Source organism: Octopus sinensis, linkage group LG29 (assembly GCF_006345805.1).
Source record: "Octopus sinensis linkage group LG29, ASM634580v1, whole genome shotgun sequence".
Taxonomy (NCBI): domain Eukaryota; kingdom Metazoa; phylum Mollusca; class Cephalopoda; order Octopoda; family Octopodidae; genus Octopus; species Octopus sinensis.
In genome coordinates, this window is record NC_043025.1 from 15,626,118 (window position 1) to 15,651,117 (window position 25,000).

The window sequence follows — 25,000 nt, forward strand, 5'->3', positions numbered from 1 at the left end:
CTTCAAGCCTTCGCCCATTGATTGATTATCTTTCTACCTCTCTCTCTACAAAATTTAACCTTAGGCCAGGCTACCTCAAGCCGTAATCCTATCTCTTCCCATCTCTTCCCATCTCTAGCCATTGGCGGTGCGCCCGCCCCCCCCCCCCACCACCAATACCGATGAACACTGTTCTCACCCCCACACCAATACCGGTGTGAACACTGTTCCTCACCCCCACCACCAATACCAGTATACCCTGTCCTCACCATCTACACCGGATAACGCCTTACTCATCTACACCGGGTACGCCCTACTCCCTCCTCCTCCCCCACTACCCCCTTCTCCTCATATGCTTTCACTGTGAAAAGACAAGCTGCTAGCGCCATAGCTCATCAACTGCCACCGATCTTATGCTTCCTCCTGACACTGCCTCATTCCGACTATCCCCTTTAGCACCCTCCCGCCTCGTAATATCCTACGTTTTTATTTCTTAGGAACCTACACCAACCCTTCCTGCCATCGTTCCTCCTTACCCCAACCTTCCCCACTGGTTGCTCCCCTATATTACCGACCCTCAACTGGACCCCCCCTCTCCCCAACTCAACTCTAGAATATCTGTATTCTTTCCTCTACCTAATAACGTTACTCAGTGACGATAACGAATGTCTTTATTTCTTAGGAACCTACACCAACCCTTCCTACCATCGTTCCTCCTTACCCCAACCTTCCCCACTGGTTGCCCTCCTATATTACCCGCCTCAACTGGACCTCCCCCTCCCCAACTCAACTCTAGAATATCTGTATTTCTTTCCTCTACCTAATTACGTTACTCAGTGACGATAAATGCTGTGACTACAAAGACCCGGGCTGCTTTCTGCAGCAATTCCACATACCCCCTACTCATTCTAAGTACCCCGGATCCCCAAAGTACCCCGGACCTCGTTGCCCATGTGCCGCTGACACGTTTAAATGCTCGAACCGATCGTGACGATGCCGGACCCTCCGGCCCCTGTGCAGGTGGCACGTAAAAAAGCACCCAATCCACTCACGGAGTGGTTGGCGTTAGGAAGGGCATCCAGCCGTAGAAACTCTGCCAGATTCAGACTGGAGCCTGGTGCGCCCCTGGCTTCCCAGACCCGGTCAAAAACGTCCAACCCGTGCTAGCGCGGAAAGCGGACGTTTAAACGATGATGATGATGATGATGATGATATACATATATATATACATACATATATACATATATATATACATATATACATATATATACATATATATACATACATATATATATATATATATATATACATACATATATATATACATACATATATACATACATATATATATACATACATATATATATACATACATATATATATACATACATATATATATACATACATATATTATACATACATATATATATACATACATATATATATACATACATATAATATACAAAATATATATTATAACATACATATATATATATATACATACATATATATTATATATACATACTATATATATATACATACATATATTATATATACATACATATTATATATATATACATACATATATATATATATACATACATATATATATACATACATTATATATATTACATACATATATATATATATACATACATATATATATATATACATACATATATATATACATACATATATATATACATACATATATATATATAATATATATACATACATATATATATACATACATATATAATACATACATAATATATATACATACATATATATATATATAATACATCCATATATATATACATACATATATATATATATATATACATACATATATATATACATACATATATATATACATACATATATATATATATACATCATATATATATACATACATATATATATACATACATACATATATATATACATACAATTATATACATACATATATATATATATATAACATACATATATATATACATACATATATATATATACATACATATATATATATACATACATATATATATACATACATAATATATATATATACATACAATATATATATACATACATAATATATACATACATATATATATATATATACATACATATATATACATACATATATATATACATACATATATATATACATACATATATATATACATACATACATATATATATACATACATACATTATATATATATACATACATACATATATATATACATACATACATATATATATACATACATATATATATACATACATACATATATATATACATACATACATATATATATACATACATATATATATATATACATATATATATATATATACATACATATATATACATATATACATACATATATATACATATATACATACATATATATACATATATACATACATATATATACATACATATATTACATACAATATATATATACATATATATATATACATATATATATATATATATACATATATATATACATACATATATATATATACATACATATACATATATATATATACATCTATATATATACATACATATATAATATACATACATATATATATATACATACATATATATTATTATATACAATACATTATATATATACATACATATATATATACATACATATATATATACATACATATATATATACATACATATATATATATACATACATATATACATACATATATATATACATACATATATACATACATATATATATATATACATACATATATATATATACATACATATATATATATACATACATATATACATACATACATATATACATACATACATATATATATATACATACATATTATATATATACATACATATATATATATACATACATATATATATATACATACATATATATATATACATACTTATATATATATACATACATATATATTATTACATACATATATATATATACATACATATATAGTATATACATACATATATATAGATAATATATACATATACATATATACATATACATATATATACATACATATATATATACATACATATATACACATACATATATATATACACACACACACACAAACACACACACACACAATCTGCTGTCAATACACACTGCAGTAAGTTGTTTCCCTGACCCCACACACACATTATTGGTTGGCAAGAAATAAACTGAAATTGTAGTCTGTCCATTTTCTTTCTTTCTTTTCTCTCTCTCTCACACACACACAATCAATACATATTCATCCACATACAAATACACACACACATGTATACACGATACAAACACCAACACACAATATGACACCATACACACACACAAACACAAGAAAAAAGACAGCTACCACACATTCACCAACACACACACACACCATATTCACTAATATACAGAGAACACAAAAGATACCACACACACACACAAAACACTGAATCGGTTGGCAATAAGTCATACCAATGCTTTCAGTCACACACACCCACACACCCACACAACACAAAAGAAATAATGTTACTACTATTACTACAACTATTAATAATAATAATAATATTGATGATGATGATAATAATAATAATACTCTTTACTCTTTTACTTGTCTCAGTCATTTGACTGCGACCATGCTGGAGCACTGCCTTTAGTCGAGCAAATCAACCCCAGGACTTATTCTTTGCAAGCCTAGTACATATTATATGGCCTCTTTTTGCCGAACCGCTAAGTGACGGGAACGTATACACACCAGCATCAGTTGTCAAGCGATATTGGGTGGACAAACACAGACACACAAACACAGACACACACATAAATATATATATACGACGGGCTTCTTTCAGTTTCCGTCTACCAAATCCACTCACAAGGCTTTGGTCGGCCCGAGGCTATAGCAGAAGACACTTGCCCAAGGTGCCACGAAGTGTGACTGAACCTGGAACCATGTTGATGATGGTAATGATAATAATAATAATAATAATGGTTTCAAATTTTGCCATAAGGGCAACAATTTTGCAGGGAGGGAACGAGTCAATTACATCGACCCCAGTGTCTCACTGGTACTTATTTTATCAACCCTGAAAAGATGAAAGGCTAAGTCAACCTTGGCGGAATTTGAACTCAGAACGTAAGCGTCTCACCCAGTGTGCTAACAATTCTTCCAACTTACTGTGTAATAATAATAATCCTTTCTACTATAGGCACAAGGCCTGACATTTTGGGGGTGGTGGTTAGTCAATGACATCGACCCCCACCCCTCCCCAGTGAACAACTGGTACATATTATCAGTGACCCTGGAGGGGCCAAAGGCAAAGTCAACCTCGGTGGCATTTGAACCGAGAACCTAAGGACTGACAAAATGCTGCTAAACAATTTGCCCAACGTGCTAACAATTCTGCCAGCTCACCTTCTTAATAATAATAATAATTTTTTTTATTTCTTTATTGCCCACAGGGGGCTATACACAGAGGGGACAAACAAGGACAGACAAAGGGCTTAAGTCAGTTACATCGACTCCAGTGTGTAACTGGTACTTAATTTATCGACCCTGAAAGGATGAAAGGCAAAGTCGACTTCAGCAGAAATTTGAACTCAGAATGTAACGTCAGCCGAAATACCGCTAAGCATTTTGCCCGACATGCTAACGATTCTGCCAGCTCACCACAATAATAAAAATAATAATAATAACAATAATAATAATAATAATATTAAATTTTGACACAAGGCCAGCAATTTTGGGGGAGGACATAAATGGATTGCATTGGCCCCGGTATTCAACTGGTACTTAATTTATCGACCCTAAAAGGATGAAAGATAAAGTCGACCTCAGTGGAATTTGAACTCAGAACAAAGACAGACAAAATGCCGCAAAGCATTTTGCCCAGCATGCTAACAACTCTGCCATCTCACTGCCTGAATAACGAGAACAACAGATTAACTTGAGACACAAGGTCAAGGTCAACCCCGCACCAAAGAATATGAGAAGCAAACAAAAAAAACCAACAAATAGCAAAATAAAATGTTAAAAATATAACCTCCTCTCTTTCCTCTTTTTCACCATTGTAGGCCAATGAGAAAGCCTCTATATGATTGATTGATGTGCTAGAAATAGCAGTTACATTACAGGCTATTGTGATAAAAATAGGAAGGATTGGTTGGATAATGTAGTCAATGGGATGGCCACAGCTGGAACATATTTAATCAAAGGTTTGTTGGATCAGAACTGACATGGAAGTTAAACATGACACCAGCAACATGTAGTCCTAGATGCACTGTGCCTGAACAAGAGATGGGATGGTCACAGCTGGAACATCTTTGATCATAGGTTTGCTGGATCAGGACTGACCTGGGGCTAAACAACAATGACAAAGAAGGACACATTAAATAATGTAGTCCTAGATACACTATGCCAGAATAAAAGACAGGATGGTCACCACTGGAACATCTTTGATCATAGGTTTGCTGGATCAGGACTGACCTGGGGCTAAACAACAATGACAAAGAAGGACACATTAAATAATGTAGTCCTAGATACACTATGCCAGAATGAAAGACAGGATGGTCACCACTGGAATATCTTTGATCATAGGTCTGCTGGATCAGGACTGACCTGGGGCTAAACAATAACAGGGAAGGCCGCATTAGATAATGTAGTCCTAGGTATGCTACAAATGTAAGACAGGAGAGTCACAGCTGGAACGTCTGATCTAACTGGCCTCAACAACAACGGAATCTCTCTGGTTGTTCAACCTGCTAGAAATAGCAGCAATACCATTAAAACAAAGGACAAACGAGGCACTAGAGTCCTCCCACTTCTCTAATACTTTAAGCCCTTGTCCCCCAGCAGAAAGCTGACCATCACCCCTAACTCCTTCTGGGTTTGTGGTCCTGCAACCTGCATGGCAACACCAACAGTGCTGGTGCCATGAAAAAAGCACCCAGAATACACTGTGGTGGTTGGCATTAGGAAGGGCATCCAGCCATAGAGACCCTACTAAGGGAGACATTGAGGGCACCATGCAATGCAGTCCTTGGTGCCAGGGGACCCTGGGAAACCGCCTGACTCATGGCAGCATGGAACACAGACTGCAAATGATGATGATGATGATGATGATGAATCAGGATAATAAATTGTCTGTCTGTCTGTCCAGTTGTGGAGGAATGTGGCAGAGGTGGAGGAGGTGACGTGGCTGACTTATGGCTCGACAGCAGCAACAGCCGTACTTGAATTACAATGAATGCAAATATTTGTTTTGCGTCGAATATAATCCAGATTAAGCTGTTACTCTGCCATGATGTTATGAAAATTCAATAGGCAGACGGACACACGGACACACAGACAGACAGGGCAACCGAGACGTTCACATTTGTCACTTCCACCTCTCCTCACCCCGCGTCTTTTACAATGAATAAAACAAAATATAGTTTTTGTGAAATTCCTCTCTGGGGAAAATGCATTTCAGGGGAGTTTAATCAGGGTGGGTGCATGGGGGGATTACAAGGGAGGGGTTTGGACTGTGAGAGAGGGGGGACTTGGGTCGTGATTGCAAGGATACTTGGGACAAGAATGGACTTGGAAGGTAATAAAAGGGGGCTAACATAAGGAGGGACAACTTGGATTGTGGGAAAAAGGGAGCACTTGGCAGTGAGGGACTTAGATTGCAAGTGGTGGTGATCATGGGGGGATACTTCAATCGTGGATGAAGTATGATCACAGAAGAGGAAACAAAAAAAAAAAAGAACTTAGATCACTGGAGAAAGGGGACTTTGATCCCAAGATAGGGAAACTTAAATAGAAAAGGGGAAAACTTTGATAGTGGGACTAGTAAAATTCATTTCTATCCTCCTTTGTTTCAATGTCGGGGCTGCTGTTTGCTTCATCTCTGGAGTTGTGTGCAGAGAGGTAGACTTTATCCCTGAAAGGGTTTAACACCAACATCAGGCCCTTGGGTCCCTTTTGTTGTTACAATCATTCAGGCTAGGTCAAGGGTTTGAGGATAACATCCTCTCTTTCTTCCACCAGTCATGAAAGCCTTAAAAAAACCAAAAGGCTCACAGGTACTGATCTTTCCCCCACTAAATGGTAAAATAGAGAAACAAAATATCACAGGTATTTTGATGTTATTTCCTGGGATCTGTTCGGTTTGACCGGCAGTTTTAAAAAATAATTTCCACATAACTAAACACTTTTAAACTTCGTATACTGGTAGAATGTGTTTATAAAACATATTTTACTCTTGGCTTTATTGAGAAAATTCTATAGTTTGTAAGATATTTGTTGTTGTTTTTTTCTTCAGTTTCTGCAATTTCAACCAATCAATGACGTCTATTGGGTTAAAAAGCATTCTGTGCCATATGAATATGTCCCTCGTTTAAGAAACAGATTGGGTTTATTTACATTTGTGAAGAAAAAAAGATACCCTTCCCCCTAACCCTAACCCTAAAACAAATTGAAATGCAATAGATCGCTACTAGGGTCATAATTATGGGTGACAATTTCATATGACACCGCTAGAAAAAACTGCCGCTCAAACTGAAAAGATCCATTTCCTGTTCTCAGATTAAAAAGCCATACCCTTCAAAATGATAATTGTACAACACATGTCACTAGCTAGGGTACCCATTACCAGGATAGAGAGCACCCATTACTAAATGTCCTGTGAGAAACAAAAACAAGACACCCCAAAAATATTTCTACTGCAGCTTTGACATAACAGGGCCTTGACTGACTTTTCAGAAACAAGGTTACTCAAAGTCGGTAAGGGGCTGACTATCAAGCTTTCCCTTCTTTGAATTGCTTTACTGGATACCCAAACACAAACCTGGGTACCTCTATACCTTCATGCAAAATACAGGGGTTTCCACATCTCCTAAACACACACCCCTCCATAGATTATCCTTAATTTCAACCAAAAGGTTCAAAATAGACATAAAAAAAAAATAACTTAGGGGCCACCACATAGTTATAGTGTGCAGCGGGCCCCTAGATATTCTTTTATTTGCTTCAGTCATTTGACTGTGGCCATGCTGGAGTCGAATAGATCAACCCCAGGAATTATTCTTTGTAAGCCTAGTACTTATTCTATCAGTCACTTTAGCTGAACTGCGAAGTTATGGGGACATAAACATATCAAATTCTTTATTATTCTCCAAATTAATTGAAACAAAGGTTTTGTATATCAATAGAAATAACCTTTTCATAGGATTTAGTTTCCGGATCTTTCCATCATGTTTCTATTAACCCTTTTGATACCAGACAAGCATGGGACCACACCTGCCTGGTTTTATGATAAAAACATTTTATTTTAAAGTGATCTAAATTAAATTAACAGGATATTTGCATGGAAGATTTTGTTTCAAACGCCACCTGTATAATGACAAAGATATTTTTACCAAATTCAGCAGGTGCAGGAGTGGATGTGTGGTAAGAAGCTTGCTTACCAACCACATAGTTCCGGGTTCAGTCCCACTGCGTGGCACCTTGGGCAAATGTCTTCTACTATAGCCTCGGGCCGACCAAAGCCTTATGAGTGGATTTGGTTGACGGAAACTGAAAGAAGCCCATCGTATATATATATATATATATATATGCGTATGTATATGTTTGTGTGTCTGTGTTTGTCCCCCACAACATTGCTTGACAACCGATGCTGGTGTGTTTATATCCCCATAACTTAGCGGTTCAGCAAGAGAAACTGTTAGAATAAGTACTAGGCTTGCAAAGAATAAGTCCTGGGGTCGATTTGCTCGACTAAAAGCGGTGCTCCAGCATGGCCGCAGTCAAATGACTGAAACTAATAAAAGAATATTCTCAAAATTAGCCTGGTATTTAGTCAATCAGCTTCTTTTGCTAAACTAAGTTGCAGGGATGCAAACAAACCAACACTGGTTGTAAAGCAGTGGTGAGGGATAGACACAAACACACACAGACAACGGGCTTCTTTCAGTTTCCATCTACCAGATCCACTCACAAGGCTTTAGTCAGCCTGGAGCTTTAACCCTTTAGCATTTAAACTGGCCATATCCGGCCAAAAGTATTCTGCCTGTTTTATGTTCAAACTGGCCAGATCTGGTCTCTCACACCAACCCTACAACATCGTTTTAAAAATTAACAGCTACCTCATCAAAATCTCATAGCTACAAGATAATGCGTGATTAGTTCAAAACAAAGTGGATAAAAAAGGATTAATTTTGGCAGAAGATTATCATTATTATTATCATCATTACAAAATTTGAGGCCTTGTGCCTCCAAAAGAGAGGATTTTAGCAGAATAATGCGAACACTAAAGGGTTAATAGAAGTCACTTGCCCAAGGTGCCATGCGCCAGGGTTGAACCCAGAACCATGTGGTTGGGAATTCATTATTTTCAAAATTAATTGAAACAGAGGCAGTGTATTGAAATACAGAAATATGGTAAGAATAGGGTTACATGGCAATCTGGAAAATTTCAGAAAGAAATTCACCAAAACATGCACATCACAAATATAATCTACAAGAGGAACAGATAAAATGTGCGAGCTTTTCTTGAAGTTCAACAAGTAGCTATTCTATCTAAATTCCAGCCATGAAACTTGGCCTTTGTTAGAACCCAGAACCATTTCTGAGACCCCTTCGGTCACGACACAGACCATGGGATTGCACCTAGAAAGTAACCCTCCTAGGCACAAGTCCAGGTAAGGTTGTTTATGGAAGGCCAGCAGTCGCCCATGCATTCCAGCTTCCCCTCTCCATGCCACCAGTGTTATCCAAAGGAAAGGCAAAGGGACCGATACGGCTTGGCACTTGTGATGTCGCAACTCATTTCTACAGCTGAGTTAACTAGAGCAATATGAAATAAAGTGTCTTGCTCAAGAACACAACACGCAGCCCAGTCCGGGATTCGAGTTCACAACCTCGCGATCATAAGCTCCACGCTCTAACCACTGAGCCATGCACCTTCACCAGAACCATTTAAATAAGATAATATACATATACTCATATACACAGGTATTTAAATAGTTTACGTTTATATCTAAAGCTATATTCACAATATAACTGTGTGTTTTGAAACACAACGAAAACGAATTACAAATATATCTGTCTATATATCATCATCATCATTTAAGATCCGCCTTCCATCAAATGCACAGATATATATACATAAATACAGGCACACAAATATATAAATATATACACATTCACATACTTTATGCTTACACAGACACATTTAACTACATACATGCAATTATGCTATATATATATATATATATATATATATACATTTACACATTTACATACATTTTGATATACACACACACACACATATATAGAGAGGTGGGGCGAGAGAGAGAGAGAGAGAGAGAGAGAGAGAAAGAGATATTATACAGCCATTCTTCTAAGGTGTATTTTACAATTATAATGAACAAAGTGACAGAAATAATCAATAGGTGGCGCCGCTGGCTTATCCGCCTTCACTTCTCATTAGTGACGGTAAAAGCTATTTAGTACTATTAACAAATAAATTTTCATCTCCACCACCACCACCGCCTGCCCTCATACAACCACCTCTGCTACCACCACCTAAACTTGTCCTCACACTCAACCACCATTACTGCTGCCATGACCACCACTGACTAAACCTGCCCTTGACACCACCTTTACCCACCACCAGAAAATAGCCAAATCTCCCTCGAGTCGCAGCCTACACTCCTAGAAGAGGAAGGACACATTCTTCTTTAGTTCTTTTACCCATTTCAGTCGCTGGCCTCTGGCCATGCTGGAGCACCACCTTGTTAAATTTATTTGTTCAAATCGGCACCAGTACTTATTTTTGAAATATGGCTTTTTATCATTCTCTTTTTGCTGAACCACTAAGTTACAGGGGATGTAAACAAACTAACAACAGTTGTAAACAGTGAGAGACAAGTGAACATATACACACAAAAGTGGGCTTTAGCTAAGTTTCTATCAACCAAATTAGTCGGCCCTGGGTTGTAGAAGGCACTCAGCTAAGGGGCTACACAGTAGGATTGAACCTGAAGCAAAGTTGGTTGCTAACCAAACCCCTTAACCACACAGCCATACCTGTCATGGGCATTTATTTTTACTACTTAGGAAATGAAGGGCAATATCTGAGCCCCTTATATTTTTGCAGGGCCTCTGATACCAGTGAGGAAGAAAGGAGAAAAACATTTTCAAATTAGGGACCAGGCCTGAAGGCCTCTAACTGAGTGAATCCTTTTAAAACTACCTAAAGACCAGCGTGGCTTAGTGGTTAGGGCATTTGTCTCACAATCAAAGTCGTGAGTTCAATTCCTGGCAACACATTGTGTCCTTGAGCAAGACACTTTATTTCATGTTGCTCCAGTCCACTCAGCTGACAAAAATGAGTTGTACCTGAATTTCAAAGGGCCAGCCTTGTCACACTTTGTGTCATGCTGAACATCCCCGAGAACTGCATTAAGGGTACACGTGTCTGTGGAGCGCTCAGCCACTTGCACGTGAATTTCATGAGCTAGCCATTCTGTTGATCATATCAGCTGGGACCCTCATCATCGTAACCGACAGAGTGCTCTCATATATATATATATATATATATATATATATATATATATAATAATATTAGGGAGTATAGCTCCAAACTTACAGGGAAAAATTAGATTTAGTATTAAATCAAATTTCACAGTATAAATATATAAAATATGAATTATCTGATTATATTTATATTATTTGTTATTTATGTATTGGTTTATGTCTATCACTGTTTGAGTTGCCCAATAGTGGTTTTATCTCTAATTCATATTTTATATATATATATATATAGGCAAGAAGTTGAAAATTATTTTGGCCCATGACACTGCATGGACCCTAAGTAAGGCCGGAGTAGAACTGGAATGAAATCCGTTGGGTAGTTCTCACAGACATAAACGCACATGGGCATGCAGACGGGCATGCACATATACATACACACGTGCAAGCACACATGCAAACTTAGGCATACAGATGCATGCAGACATGTAGACGTGCAAGCATACGCACACACGTGAAAGCATAGACACACACACACACACACACATGCACAAGCATAGACACACACACACACATATGCGTGCACAGACGTATGTACTCAACCACTTGTGAGGCCTCAGTTTACCAAATGCTACAACCAAAGTGGGTTGGCCCAAAGTGCCATAGAGAGGGACGGAACCTGAAGGCACGGAATTGGGGAATCAACTCCTCACACAACCACGCTTCTAGCCCCCACAAATTTCTTAAAATATTTCAGCAAAATTCATTTCCTTACAGATGTGTGTGTGTGTCATCTTTTGACGTCCTATATGATATGATGATGATGATGATGATTGCTATCGTTTAGGAGCTGGGTGGGGGGTTGGTGGACACATGCTAAACAAACACTTAAGAGATCTGCTTTCATAAACAAAAACAGCTTCAAAACACTTGCTGTATGAGGTCACTTGACCTACAAGAAACACAGCAAATTTTCCGACACAGCTTAACATTTTTAAAACAAAGAACAGGAGACAATGGAATCTTAGACACAGGTCTAAAAGTGGGATGGTCATTGTTGGAGTGCCCACAATCACTAGTCTACTCCAGTGGTGCTGACCCGTGGCTAAACAATAGCACCACTGGTATTGCCACTACAATCATCATCATCAAAAGTAATTTGGGAGTCAGTACATAGTTGTTTGACATGGTAGAAATAGCAGCCAAATCTCCCTCAAACAACACCCAACTCTCTTATGTATGTATATATGTATGTATGAGCCAATGAGGGAGACCTCTACATGGTAGCTAGACCTGGTAGAAATAGCAGCCAAATCTCCCTCAAACAACACCCAACTCTCTTATGTATGTATATATGTATGTATGAGCCAATGAGGGAGACCTCTACATGGTAGCTAGACCTGCTAGAAATTACAGCCAAATCTCCCTCAAACAACACCCTACTCTCTTATGTATGTATATACGTATGTATGAGCCAATGAGGGAGACCTCTACATGGTAGCTAGACCTGCTAGAAATTACAGCCAAATCTCCCTCAAACAACACCCAACTCTCTTATGTATGTATATATGTATGTATGAGCCAATGAGAGAGGCCTTTACATGGTAGCTAGACCTGCTAGAAATAACAGCCAGATCTCCCTCAAACAACACCCTACTCTCTTATGTATGTATATATGTATGTATGAGCCAATGAGGGAGACCTCTACATGGTAGCTAGACCTGCTAGAAATAACAGCCAGATCTCCCTCAAACAACACCCTACTCTCTTATGTATGTATATATATATGTATGAGCCAATGAGGGAGACCTCTACATGGTAGCTAGACCTGGTAGAAATAGCAGCCAAATCTCCCTCAAATCACACCCTACTCTCTTATGTATGTATATATGTATGTATGAGCCAATGAGGGAGACCTCTACATGATAGCTAGACCTGGTAGAAATAACAGCCAAATCTCCTTCAAACAACACCCTACTCTCTTATGTATGTATATATGTATGTATGAGCCAATGAGGGAGACTTCTACATGGTAGCTAGACCTGGTAGAAATAGCAGCCAAATCTCCCTCAAATCACACCCAACTCTCTTATGTATGTATATATGTATGTATGAGCCAATGAGGGAGACTTCTACATGGTAGCTAGACCTGGTAGAAATAGCAGCCAAATCTCCCTCAAATCACACCCTACTCTCTTATGTATGTATATATGTATGTATGAGCCAAGGAGGGAGACCTCTACATGGTAGCTAGACCTAGTAGAAATAGCAGCCAAATCTCCCTCAAACAACACCCTACTCTCTTATGTATGTATATATGTATGTATGAGCCAATGAGGGAGACCTCTACATGATAGCTAGACCTGGTAGAAATAGCAGCCAAATCTCACTCAAACACCCTACTCTCTTATGTATGTATATATGTATGTATGAGCCAATGAGGGAAACCTCTACATGGTAGCTAGACCTGCTAGAAATAACAGCCAAATCTCCCTCAAACAACACCCTACTCTCTTATGTACATTTATATATGTATGAATGAGCCGATGAGGGAGACCTCTACATGGTAGCTAGACCTGCTAGAAATAACAGCCAAATCTCCCTCAAACAACACCCTACTCTCTTATGTACATTTATATATGTATGAATGAGCCGATGAGGGAGACCTCTACATGGTAGCTAGACCTGCTAGAAATAACAGCCAAATCTCCCTCAAACAACACCCTACTCTCTTATGTACATTTAATATTGTATGAATGAGCTGATGAGGGAGACCTCTACATGGTAGCTAGACCTGCTAGAAATAACAGCCAAATCTCCCTCAAACAACACCCTACTCTCTTATGTACATTTATATATGTATGTATGAGCCAATGAGGGAGACCTCTATATGGTAGCTAGACCTGCTAGAAATAACAGCCAAATCTCCCTCAAACAACACCCTACTCTCTTATGTATATTTATATATGTATGTATGAGCCAATGAGGGAGACCTCTACATGGTAGCTAGACCTGGTAGAAATAACAGCCAGATCACCCTCAAACAACACCCTACTCTCTTATGTATGTATGAGCCAATGAGGGAGACATCTACATGGTAGCTAGACCTGCTAGAAATAGCAGCCAAATCTCCCTCAAACAACACCCTACTCTCTTATGTATGTATATATGTATGTATGAGCCAATGAGGGAGACCTCTACATGGTAGCTAGACCTGGTAGAAATAGCAGCCAGATCTCCCTCAAACAACACCCTACTCTCTTATGTATGTATATATGTAAGTATGAGCCAATGAGTGAGACCTCTACATGGTAGCTAGACCTGCTAGAAATAACAGCCAAATCTCCCTCAAACAACACCCTACTCTCTTATGTATGTATGAGCCAATGAGGGAGACATCTACATGGTAGCTAGACCTGCTAGAAATAGCAGCCAAATCTCCCTCAAACAACACCCTACTCTCTTATGTATGTATATATGTATGTATGAGCCAATGAGGGAAACCTCTACATGGTAGCTAGACCTGCTAGAAATATCAGCTAAATCTCCCTCAAACAACACCCTACTCTCTTATGTATGTATATATGTAAGTATGAGCCAATGAGTGAAACCTCTACATGGTAGCTAGACCTGCTAGAAATAACAGCCAAATCTCCCTCAAATCACACCCTACTCTCTTATTTATGTATATATGTATGTATGAGCCAATGAGGGAGACCTCTACATGGTAGCTAGACCTAGTAGAAATAACGTTTTCTACTATAGGCACAAGGCCCGAATTTTTGTGGGAGGGAGCCAGTCGATTACTTAATTTATCAACCCTGAAAGGAAGAAAGGCAAAGTCGACCTCAGCGAAATTTGAACTCAAATGTAATGACAGACAAAATACTGCTAAGCATTTCGCCCGGTATGCTAACGTTTCTGCCAGCTCGCCACCTTACCAGGGAGAAATATCAGCCAAATCTCCCTCAAATTACACCCTACTGTCTTATATCAGAAAAGGGCACATCAAATATAGTAATTTGAGGCAGACCCCAGGCAAAACAATAATCATCACCAGGTACACAACATACCCTACACCCCACCCCCCATTCCCAACAGTCACCCCTAAGACACCTGCCCTGGATTATCTTCGTTTGTGGGCGTATACAGCATGTGAGTGTATAGTAGTTGCTAGCACGTTGCTTAATCCTGCCACCACCTGGTCAGACCCAATCCAGTGGCCTTGTGATCACAGATGCTCCAGCTGAGGAGACCAGCTGTCTCCATCAATCCTTTTTTATATACAGTATGTGCATGTGTGTATGTATGTATATATATATATACACACACACACACACAAACTATATATACACATGTCTATACACTATATATTCATGTATACACATCAGCATTTAACGATGATGATGATGTGTATACATGTATATATAGTGTATAGACGTGTGTATATAGTTTGTGTGTGTACACATGTATACATATATATACAAATATACACTATAATACACACTATATGTACACATATTTATACATGCACACCTCTCTCTCTATATATATATATATACACACACACACACATATATACACACACACACATATATACACACACACACATATATATACACACACACATATATATATATACACACACACACACACACACATATACACACACACACACACATATATATATAAATAAAATATGTGCTCCTCCAACTTGATATCTAGCAATGCCCTCGTTTGATTGTTCTCTTCAACATGAGCAAGACGGATACGGTTTTCCAGTCTTGCTAAGGACCCACTTTTTCCTTTGTACAGATCTGAAAACAATGGGCACCTCTTGTAGCAGGTGTTCAGACAGCTTAGCAGTCTCTGCTGACTCACGCCTTCAGTCCATGCTTTGCCTTTCTCAGCTCTACAGACAGCCATTGTGTACAACACACAATAGAGATTGTTGAAGATCAAGTGATGCCCAGGAAGAGACAAAGACATACATACATCATTGTCATTTAATGTATGATCTCCGTGCTGGAATGGGTTGGATTGTTCTGGCAAGCCAGAAAACTGTGCCAGGTTCTGCAGTTTGTTTTGGCATGACTGTCATAGGTCAATTCCTCTCTTAATAGGCGCAGGAGTGGCTGTGTGGTAAGTAGCTTGTTTACCAACCACATGGTCCCGGGTTCAGTCCCACTGCGTGGCACCTTGGGCAAGTGTCTTCTGCTATAGCCTCGGGCTGACCAAAGCCTTGTGAGTGGATTTGGTAGACGGAAACTGAAAGAAGCCCGTCGTATATATGTATATGTGTGTGTTTGCGTATGTCCTCTCAACATCGCTTGACAACCAATGCTGATGTGTTTATATCCCCGTTACTTAGTGGTTCGGCAAAAGAGACCGATAGAATAAGTACTGGGCTTACAAAAGAATAAGTCCTGGGGTCAGTTTGCTCAACTAAAGGCGGTGCTCCAGCATGGCCGCAGTCAAATGACTGAAACAAGTAAAAGAGTAAAGAGAGAGAATGCCAATCACTTTACAGAGTGTACTGGGTGCTTTTCTATGTGGCACCAGCACTGGTGGGGTCGCCAGGTAATGTTGCAAGACAGGAAAAAGTAACCTCAACTGGGGAGTGAGGGGGAGTAGTATGGAGAGAGTTGGTTTTGTGCCAGTTGATGAAAGATTAAAAGAATAATAGAGGGATATCATACGTGGAGAAAAAGAAAGGAGAGAAAGAAGAGAGGGGGAGAGAGATGGTGGAGACGTGTCAAGGCTCAGTGGGGTGGGGCGACCAAATTAGCAGAGGAGGAGAAAGTTCTGAAAGTGTAGTTGCTAGAATGAAAATAAGCAGAGCAAAGTTCAGAGAGTAACTGTCTTTGTTGTTTGTTCCTTCTTGAGCCATGCCTGGCTCATAAGGGCCGGTTTCCCGGTTTCCTTGGCGTATAGGTTCCCCACCTGGATGGGACGCCGGTCCGTTGCAGGTGAGCTGCAAGATGCAGGAGGAAAGAGTGAGAGAAAGTTGTGGCAAAAGAGTCAGCAGAAGTTCGCCATTACCTTCTACCGGAGCCACGTGGAGCTTAGGTGTTTCACTCATAAACACACACATCACCCGGTCTGAGATTCAAACCCGCGATCCCTCAACCGCAAGTCCGCTGCTCTAACTACTAGGCCATGTGCCTCCACTGTCTTTGTTGTCTGTCTAAGAGTGAAAGGCTGATTCTATGAAACTTGAGTATGAACATTTATGCTACATGACAGCAAAACACTATGACTACAGAGGACTTGTGAAAGGCTTGAAATAAAGCAAGCAAGCTCTGCTGGATGGGTAACGTCAGTGTGCATATACAACGGAGTAGGGGATTTAAGAGAATTATATATATATTTCGTTTGGGATTTGGTTTGCAAGATTCTTTATATGAGTTCGTGTGTTGAAGCATATTCTGTTGTGTCTGGGGTGAGTCAAATTTCCACTTTTTCTTATTTTTATTTCCTAAAATTTTTGTTGTGTCTTGGTCAAAACTATTGAAAAGGTTGCAAGACACAACGAAAATTTCGGGACAATAAAAATAAGAAAAAAGTGGAAATTTTGCCGGTGAGTGTGTTATATTATAAGGCACAAAAAGAAAGTGACTCTCCCCAGACACAACAGTATATATATATATATATATATATATATATATATATGCAAGTTTCTTCCAGTTTCTATCTGCCAAATCCACCCACAAGGTTTTGGTTAGCTCAAGGCTATAGTAGAAGACACTTGCCCAAGGTACTACACAGTGGGATTGAACCTGGGACCATGTGATTGGGAAGTAAGCTTCTTACCACACAGCCATGTCTGCACCTACAGTATATATATAGATAAAACTTACTTGGAAAAGGATGCGTGGCATTCGATCATACAATAATATAAATAATGTATATATATATGCATATATATATAAACCACCATGACTGATATCCAATCTACAGTGGAGAAGGCTAGCCACTGGATTTGGTTAAAAAGAGACGATGAGCGATGGCTAGAAGTATATTGAGCTTAACTTCATAACCAGCTGATCTAGCAAGCGGGACCTCATATCAGTGAGCATTGATGCCGTCGAGAGGTAGGCCCCGAAACAGCGTGCATTCTCTCCTGATGACCCATACACTTGCTAGCTTCCTATATACGGAGCTTTTGACTGGTAGCACTTGCATGTGCAAGTTGTTTGCAAGACATATACATATATCTACATACCTACATATATATGTACATATACATGCATATGTGGAGGCGCAATGGCCCAGTGGTTAGGGCAGCAGACTCACGGTCGTAGGATCGCGGTTTCGATTCCCAGACCGAGCGTTGTGAGTGTTTATTGAGCGAAAACACCTAAAAGCTCCATGGCGCTCCGGCAGGGGGTGGTGATCCCTGCTGTACTCTTTCACCACTCTTTCTCCCACTCTTTCTTCTCTTGGCCTGCTCGCTCAGCCAGCGGGGTGGCATCATTCAAAGGCTAAAACAATGCTAAGCGCATTGTGACCAGCGATGTGTAACAACATCTGATGGTCTGGTCGGTCACGTGATATATACATGCATATATGGGTAGAGGACATCAAAAAAGCATTGAACACAATGAGAAACGAAAACATAAAAACAAAAACATAGAAATTAACTTTTTTCGAAAATATATGTGTGTGTGTGTATACACACAGAGTTTTGCATGTTTTGCACAATTTCCAGCTTCCAAGACACAACATGATTATCTTAAATAAATCAATCACAAGCACTACGTCTCCCTAAAGCATTAAAAAAGGACCAGAAACTATAAGAAAAAACCAGAACTTACCATTCTATTGTATAAAATCCTTGAATCTCAGTATGACTCACTCTCTCTTTTTAAACTAGAGGCTGTATATGCCTAAGTGGAGATTTATATACAGTTCCAAGTGTGTGTGTGTGTATATAGATTTTTATATACACTTTTATCTGTATAATTCCAAATATATATTTCCGCTGGTATATTATTTCCGTTCCTTAGGTAAATCCAAAATTAATCCAATTCGTTTGTTGTAATCCAATATTCCAAATGAGATTCTTTAATTAAGAAGAAATAGAAATGTATAAATCAATTGCAGTATTAAATTAATTCAGATTTTTTTTTAAATTATATAAAAAAAAAAATTCAATTTCAAAACCAGCAACATTTTTTATAATTTTTTATTTGTACTATAGACAAAAAGCTTGAAATTTTGTGAGGAGGGGCTAGTTGATAACATCAATCTTAGTGCCTAACTGGTACTCATTTATTAACCCCAAAACAATGAAAGGCAAAATAAACCTCAGTGGAATTTGAACTCAGAACGCAAAGTTGAAAGAAACAGTGCTAAGCATTTTATCCAGCATGCCAACAATTCTGCCGGAATTTGGTTTTTATAAGAATCCTTTCAACTTTAGAAACATTCGGTAAGTACTTGAAACAAGTGGATTCATTTTAGTTTCAGAAGTGACATGGGTACGTGGCAATTGACAAGCTGCAGCAACAGGGAGCGGTGGGTGAAGAAATTTCTTTTGCCAAACACTCTGGAGTGCATTGCATGTTTTTTAACAGGATCTATATATATAAACGGCAAAATGTCTGTCTGTGTGTGTCCTTTATACAAATCCACAATTTTTCAGTTAGAGGGCTCACACTTTCTATGGTCATTCAAAACCGTCCAAGGGTGGCCATGCACATCTTTACATTTCCCCAGTCACCCCACAAAGCCATTAAAAAATCAATAGAAGTGACCTTTTTGTGAATTTTCTATCCAAAACCCAATCAAAATGCCCGAAACTTGATATGCCAATTGAATGCCAGCTAGCTGTATGTGATTGGTCAGAGATTTGGACAGTACTTGCGTGTATGTGTGCATGCACGCAGCTGTATATGCATGCACTAGCACTATGACCCAGCAACGCCGGGTCATAGTGCTAGTACATTTATAAAACATTTTCCCCTTGTGAGTAAATCTTGTAGATAGATGAAAACTGTGTAGAATTCCATCATGCGTGGATGGATGGATCCTTGTCCCATCACTTGACAAGGTGCTGGTTTGTTTACATCCACAAGTTTTGGTTGGTCCAAAGCTATAGTAAAAGACATTTGCCCAAAGTGCTGCAAAGCAAGATTGAACCTAGAACCATATGGTTGAAAAATAAACTTCTTACCATCAACCACACCTGTGCTTAAGCAGCAGGTAAAAAGTACGAGTTCTGGGGCCACACAAAAAGCACCCAGTGCACCCTGTAAGGTGGTTGGTGTTAGGAAGGGACTCCAACTGAGAAAACCCTGCCAAAGCAGATAACTGGAGCCCGATACAGCTCCCGGCTTTACCGGCTCCAATCAAACTATCCAACCCATGCCAGCATGGGAAACACACATTAAATGGTGACATATTTGTTTGAATTATGCAATGGAAGCAGCCCTAGAGTAAAAATACTATCAACATAACAATGTATGTGTGTAGTCGAAGCTGCAGTAGATGCAATTTTCATCTGGGAAAAATCTCTTCATAGTGGTTCCATGCTAAAAAAGAAAAAAGAAAACAATAGACTTCAGCCCTTGACATCAGGTTTTGCTTTTTGCAGTGCATTGGTGGCACAACAATAAAGGCCTTCCTAATTAAGCAAGAGTTCTCCCATCAGATGAAGTGTGAGTTCCCCCACTGGGCAAAGCAGAGTCCCCCCACCCCCGCCAGACGAAGTGAGAGTACCTCCATTGGATTAGGCCACAGTCTTATTCTGATGTGACTTTCAACATCATCATCATCATCATCATCGTTTAACGTCCGCTTTCCATGCTGGCATGGGTTGGACGGTTCAACTGGGGTCTGGGAAGCCAGAAGGCTGCACCAGGCCCAATCTGATCTGGCAGTGTTTCTACAGCTGGATGCCCTTCCTAATGCCAACCACTCTGTGAGTGTAGTGGGTGCTTTTTACGTGCCACCGGCACAGGTGCCAAACGAGGCTGGCAAACGGCCACGGTCGGTTGGTGCTTTTTACGTGCCACCGTAAAAAGCATCATTTTCTCAAAGTATTTTCTTGCCAAGGATATTGGGGTGGTTACCATTACCTTTCCCAACTGGATAACTATTGACCCCACAAGGAACTCATGAGTGCTTCAACAAGCCTTATTTTTATCCTGTTGGGTGTCCAGCCACCCTCTTCCCAAGAGTAGCAGGCTACCCAAGTGGGGGAATCAATCAATCATGGAACAAGTGGTACTGGTTTACATGGTACCACTAACAGGTGTCCTTAGTCTGTGATTGAGATCCCTGACCCGACCTACATTTCAGACCTGGGAGAAACAAAATCGCCCCAGAAGTGACCAAAATGGCAACATATATGTTTCTTTATTACCCACAAGGGGCCAAATATAGAGGGGACAAACAAGGACAGACGATCGGATTAAGTCAATTACAGTGCGTAACTGGTACTTAATTTATCGACCTTGAAAGGATGAAAGGCAAAGTCGACCTCGACGGAATTTGAACCCAGAACGTAACGGCAGACGAAATACGGCTACGCATTTCGCCCGGCTTGCTAACGGTTCTACCAGCTCGCCACCTCACGATGGCAACATATAATTCCCTGTAGCTGCAGCTGCTGTGTACATGAGCTGTCTATGTGATGCCATTGAAAACCAGCAGACATTTTACACTATCAGTAAATACTTGAACAAGTGGATTCCTTTTAGCTTCGGAAGTGACACGAGTACGTGACAATTGATAAGCAGTAGCAAGAGGGAGCGGTGGGTAAAGAAATGTGTATTTGTTGCTCTTGTGATCTGCAGCAATTTGGATTGCCAAGTCTCTGCAGGACATTTTAAAAACATGATACATTTATAAAACATTTTTCTCTGATGGAAACTACAGCTTCTAGTATTTCAACTACACATGTATATTGAATATGTTCCACTGATAGAATTTGTTTATATATGTGTGTGTGTGTGTGTGTGTGTACATATTTTACTCTATTACTTGTTTCAGTCATTTGACTGTGGCCATGCTGGAGCACCGCTTTTAGTCGAGCAAACCAACCCCAGGACTTATTCTTTGTAAGCCCAGTACTTATTCTAACGGTCTCTTTTGCCGAACCACTAAGTAACAGGGACGTAAACACACCAGCATCGGTTGTCAAGCAATGCTAGAGGGACAAACACACACACACACATATATATATATATACATATATATGACGGGCTTCTTTCAGTTTCCGTCTACCAAATCCACTCACAAGGCATTGGTCGGCCCGGGGCTATAGCAGAAGACACTTGCCCAAGGTGCCACGTAGTGGGACTGAACCCGGAACCATGTGGTTGGTTAGCAAGCTACTTACCACACAGCCACTCCTGCGCCTATAATTTTACTATATTTATATACATACACACACATGCATACACTCATACACACACACATATATAATATATAATTATAGTGCTAGTCACAATGTGCTCCTTCACATCGTATCCGCTTTCTGTTGATACCAACTTGCAGGTCAGGCGAGCAGGCCAACATTCACCCTGAATGGAATGCCAGTACATTGCAGGGTTACCTATTCACAGTTGAGCAAACTGAAACCGGGTGGAATGAAGTGTTCTGCTCAAGAAAACAACACACCACTGGTCTGAGAATTGAAACCATGATCCTGTGATCATGAGCGCCACACCCTTAGCCAATAGGCCACGTGCCTTCACATATACATAATATATAGTTCTTTTTTGGAAACGTATGCTATAAAGAACAGTGTAACCCAAAGAGGCTTTTCTCAGCTCAATATCCACCCACTGTTATTTATAGCTTATCTGCTTTGAGATCCACTCTTCCAAAAAAGAATTATTCCATGTTCTCTTGAAGCTTATAAATCCTTCTCATGTCAACGAGAACAGATAACTGTTATCTGACCCCATTAAGATAAAACCAAACAAACAAAAAACCCATAATTTTTAACACAAAATACTTAATGCGCTCATTTCATCATGGTTTGAGTTGTATATTTTAATAACAACAACAATTATATTTAGATATGTATGTATATTATATATTAGTTTCCATGTTTATGTTTTCATTCCTCACTGTAATCGGCATTTTTTTGATGTCCTGTACCCATATATGCATGTATATATACATATGGATGTAGGTATGTACATATACGTATGTATATATGCATATCTATATATATAAAACTCTAGTTGTGTGAGTGTCTGTCCCCTTCGATTTAGATTCCTAACTACTCCCACATTTTGCGGTGCAGTTTAACCAAATTCGGGTATCTTATAGTCGTGATTCATATCGAGCCCGTCTGACTATTAGCGCGCGTCAACGATGAGTCTACGATTTTAAAAATAATTTAACTTTTTTATTCCATTTTAATGCATAAAATGGATCGTATGTCGATGGCGGCGGAGTTGGCGTCCATGGTCACACCTGCACTGTTTGCTTCTCCCCCTTCCCTCCCTCGTGAAGCTGTGGGGAAGGGAGTGTAAAGAAAAACAACGTCGTAATGCGTTGTGAAGGAAACCAGCGTTCTTTTAGAACAACGACTTCATGGCTTGAAGACACCAAAACAAAAATGGCTAAGAAAGCCCGAATTATAAGGGAAGTAACTCTCTAAAAATGCTTATATAGTTATTTCCCTACAAACCCGAGCAACGCGGGCGATGCTAATGCTAGTATTATAAAGATTTATATTATATATATATTCATCCGAAATTGCGAGGCTGATCCAGTTCTTGACTGAAGATTGAAGCTTCGAATGTCCCATCATGTTTTTTGTATTGTCTTCTAATGTTTGCGTTCTTGTCCAGTTTGTATTTTTATATAATATATATATATATAATATATATATTATATATATATATATATACACATACATATATTGACAGTAATGATAAGACAACAAAAGAATGAAAGAGACCTTGATATTATGTAAATAGAGGATTTTATCTGTAATATAATGTGACAATTATTCGGTAGCCATGACATCCAAAATTCGAGAGTTTTATCATTGCTACTGAATAATTGTCACATTATATTTACAGATATATATATATGAGAAGTCAAAGCAAGGAGACAGATATACATACTTATACACATATAGGCTTCTTTCAGTCTCCATCTACCAAATCCAAAGACAACGCTTTGGTCAGTCCAAAGCTAATGTAGAAGACACTTGGCCAAGATGTCACACAGTAGGACTGAACCCAAAAATGGCTACTCAACCCCAAAAAGGCAATCCGTTTCAATAGAATTTTGGCTATTTTCTAGTACCAAAGGTTTCCTGCTGTTAGAGATCAACAATTTGTCCTCCAAATTCTAGGTGGACAACAGTGTGAAACCTACACTTTGTTGGCCCTATGTATCCCTTAAGGTGAAGGCACGTGGTTCAGTGGTTAGGGTAACTGGCTCATGATCCTAAAGTCAGGAGTTCAATTCCCAGCAGCATGCTGTGTCCTTAAGCAAGCTGCTTCATTTCACGTTG

At 39.0% G+C, this 25,000-nt stretch overlaps 1 protein-coding gene across 3 annotated transcripts in view; it reads right to left on the bottom strand.

The window, feature by feature from the left end:
- Positions 1-25,000, bottom strand: part of LOC115226186 (cytospin-A) — a 193,900-nt gene that overhangs the window by 163,808 nt on the left and 5,092 nt on the right. For all 3 annotated transcript variants that reach the window (XM_036514995.1, XM_029797190.2, XM_029797192.2), the window contains exon 2: positions 19,329-19,576. The gene's annotated coding sequence lies outside the window, so the exon portion shown is untranslated. The remainder of the gene's footprint in view (positions 1-19,328; positions 19,577-25,000) is intronic.